This window comes from Quercus lobata, chromosome 9 (genome assembly GCF_001633185.2).
Source record: "Quercus lobata isolate SW786 chromosome 9, ValleyOak3.0 Primary Assembly, whole genome shotgun sequence".
Taxonomy (NCBI): Eukaryota; Viridiplantae; Streptophyta; class Magnoliopsida; order Fagales; family Fagaceae; genus Quercus; species Quercus lobata.
The window spans coordinates 36067096-36070932 of NC_044912.1; positions in this window are offsets into that span (position 1 = coordinate 36067096).

A 3837-nucleotide genomic window follows, 5' to 3' on the forward strand; every position below is an offset into this window, starting at 1 on the left:
AACTAATATAAATTTGACATACATGTTAAGAGCATAAAGAGCATTTAGTTTAACGGTTTTATTTTCAAAATATGTAACTATTTATAAAGATATTGAGTGGAGTTATAGCCATTAGCTACAACCAAGTTTGTAACCAAATTTTGCCCATCATTTAAACAAGTTATATGACTATTAAATAGGTCATGTGACTAAAAATACATGTAAATTCTTTTTAAGTTGTCACGTAGTCTGTTGGAGAAATTTTACTCCAAATTAATTTAAAGGAAAACTCTGTCCAATGGGGGTCTTACCCCTCACAAGTAAAACCCAAAACTAGAACAAAGTTTTGTCCATGGTTTTCTTTTTCTCCAAACATATAGGATTTTCATGTAAGATTTGTGTTTTATTCTGGTTTTACATTTTTTTTTCCTAGATGCGAGGATGATGTCTCTTACAAAGCCCACCCCACCTATGTTGTATATATAGGTATATACATAGATAGGTTGTAATAATGATGTTTGAGTTTAAAGAATATTATTTCATAAAGTTGATAATGTGAAAATTCAAGTTTTGGAATTTTCTAAGTGAAAATTAGAAATTCAGTATTTTTAATTGGTTGAAGCTTCGGCTCGATCAATGGAAATGGTAAGAAAATAATCCTGGAGCCTTTGGATGAATCGATCGCTATTCAATTCTTGTTTGATCAATCGAAAAGAGCACTCAATCGATTGAAAGGAACTTTCGACCGATCGAAAGTCGTAAAATAGGATTTTCTGCAGAATTTTCAAGTGACTATTCAGAGAGTTTGAAGAGGTTTCAAGCCTTGTGAATGATTTTATGAAACATTTTAATTCTCTACACGCGCTTTTTGATGAAATATAACCCTATGGGTATAAATAGAGGCTTATTAATCTCGTGGTCATTCTCCAGAATTGCTATTTGTAGAACCTAACATCTTGGTTGTATCCTGGGGACAAATTTACGATAACCTTTTGCAACAATAGTGTGGGGGCAAATATTGTCTAAGGAAAACGATATTGTGCCTCCAAGTTATCTATTTTCTGTTTGTCTTTTGTGTTAACCTTGTTCCTCCATTATTACTTTGGGTAATACCCCTAACAACCTATTGGTGAGACTTGAACCCAAACACTTATGGAGAGGAATTCAAGCTCATACAATCCTCTTAAACACTTGCATCCATGTATTACATTCATTCGATAAACTAATGTCATAGCAAAAGCATAGTTCCTTACCCATTCAACATTACAATCTTGGGAGCATTAGTATTGGTGGTGCTAAAAAGCCATATTGCTATTTTTAGTACCATCAAAAATAAAAATAAAAACATGTTGCAATAGTGGGGGGAAAGTCAAATCTTTTGGCTTTCCCGCTACAGTGCACAACCAAAGATGGTTGTGCACTTGATGAGAATCAACAAGCATTAAAGAATCTATTGTATGTTCCAGTTAGGCCTATTACTAGAGCAAGATCCAAGAAGATCAAAGAAGCACTTAATGAGCTGATTCAAGAGATTTTGGCTGATTCTAACACAGGACATTTCAAGCTTGGCCCAAAAGAAAATGAAGGCGTAATAAATTTAATCTAAGAAGATAGGGTTGATCTGGCTTAATTGGGCGTGATTTATGGTGTGGATTAATGGCTGATTGACTTTCTAGCTTCATACCAATTAATAGCTATTTTTCCTATTCTGGAGTTGCTAATTTTAGACCAAATCCACCTAAATTTTAGGCTTCTATTATTTAGCACGTTTTTTATATTTTCCTATTTTCATTCATGTCTTATAAATAGCATGCACTCATTGTAATTGAGGAATTATTGAATAAAAATTAGAAAAATGTGAGGTTTTGCTTCTTCTCTTGGGTATTCTAGAACTGTGAACTTATCAGGGATTCTTCCTTGTGGCGTTCAAATTTTATACCTTTGGTTCGTGATTCAGTTATAATCATTGGGTCAAGGTCTGTTACTTATACCTTCGGTTCGCGTTTCATTTATATACGCTGGGTTAGGGTTTCTATCAAAATCTGAGTTTTAGCTTTCTTGGGCAAATTCCAATATTATTTGTTGGGCCTCAAAGCGTGTCGATTGAAGTTCGCATCATTTGGTATCAAAGCACAAGTTCTAAAATCAGTTTTTCTATCCCTTTATCTTTTGTTTCCTGTTATCATCCTATCATGTTCCTTTGGTGTTCTTTATTCTTTGTTCTTATTTTGTGAAGTGCACCAAGTTAAAATCGTGCACCAAGGTCCAAAAAAAAAAAAAAATGTGGAAAAAAAAATATAGACGTCAGAAATGAAAAAATTGTTTGTAGTTTCAGTTCTCTCAAACCAAAATATTGTTTCTTTTGTCCTCTTCCTTTGATTCATTGTTTCTGTAATATTTTCTTACCGTCGGTATTGGTTTAATATTACAAGTTGAATTTCTTGATCAAGTTTATTTGTTTTATGAAGAACTATAAAGGGGAAGCTACGAGTGGAAAAAGGCAAGAAAGTGTGAGACTAATATCGGGAAAAAGGCAATTTAAGAGTGAAACAGGAGTGTAAGTGACATAATTTGAGTGAAAACATGTGAGGGAGTGTTGTGAAGAATTATTTCTAACATTTCTCTACAGTTTCAAAAGTATGTCTTCTAGGGGCGAAGCATCAAATAGAGAAGGAGGGGAGGAGTCGTCCTCAATGTTGTAGGCTATGCAACAACAATTTGAATGCATGAACATGGTGCTTAATGAGATTTGAGATCGGATGGATAGGCAAGATGTTGTTATTGCTACTTTGCATGAGGAGCGTCCCTAAAGAGTCCCTAATGCTAGAAGGCAAGAAAGGTATGCGTGTGTGGATGACTTTGATGACGACCACGAGGATGAGTTCGAAAATGAAGAGGATCAAGCTTTATTGAACAATGAGGGCAGGTTTGTGCCAAAGGGAGAAAGGCATGGTAGAGGTTTCCAACGAGATCCGAGATGGCAAGATGGGACTGGCAGAAACCTAGGAAACATCAAAATGAAGATACCATTGTTCCAAGGGAAAAACGATCTTGAAGCATACTTGGAATGGGAGAAGAAGGTGGAGTTGATCTTTAAGTGACACAACTACTCTGAGGAGAAAAAGGTAAAACTCGCTGTCATTGAGTTTATTGACTATGCTGTTATATGGTGGGATCAACTTGTGATGAACAGAAGAAGAAACCATGAGAGGCCTATTGAGACGTGGGAGGAAATGAAGGCTAGCATGAGGAGGCGGTTTGTCCTTAGTCACTACTATAGGGGCTTGTATTAGAAATTACAAAGTCTTACTCAAGGCTATAGGAGTGTGGATGACTACCACAAGGAGATGGAGATTTCCATGATTCGGGCTAATTTAGAAGAGGATAGAAAAGCTACCATGGCAAGGTTTTTGAATGGGTTGAATCGGGACATTGCTAACATGGTAGAGTTGCAACACTTTGTGGAGTTGGAGGACATGGTGCACATGGCAATAAAGGTGGAATGACAGCTTAAAAGAAAAGGAACTCGGTCATTTTAAAATTCGGGTTCCTTTGCTTCATGGTGGTTGAATGGGAGGAAAGATGAAGAGGCTGTTTTTCAATCCAAAACCGAACCACCAAAAAGGAGAGATGAAGTTCTGAAAGTTCAATAACGTGTACAAAAACACCTTTGAACGTTTAGACCCCCAAATAACAACTTAATCAAATCAAGCAATATGTCAAACAACTAGTGTGCGGAAACTTAACATATGCTATCAAACGAAATTGATTAAATACTATCTAAGTCATAACAGATTAATATCCACAGCAGATAAATAAAAAGGCAAAGATAGAGAGGAAGGAAGATGCAAACACAAA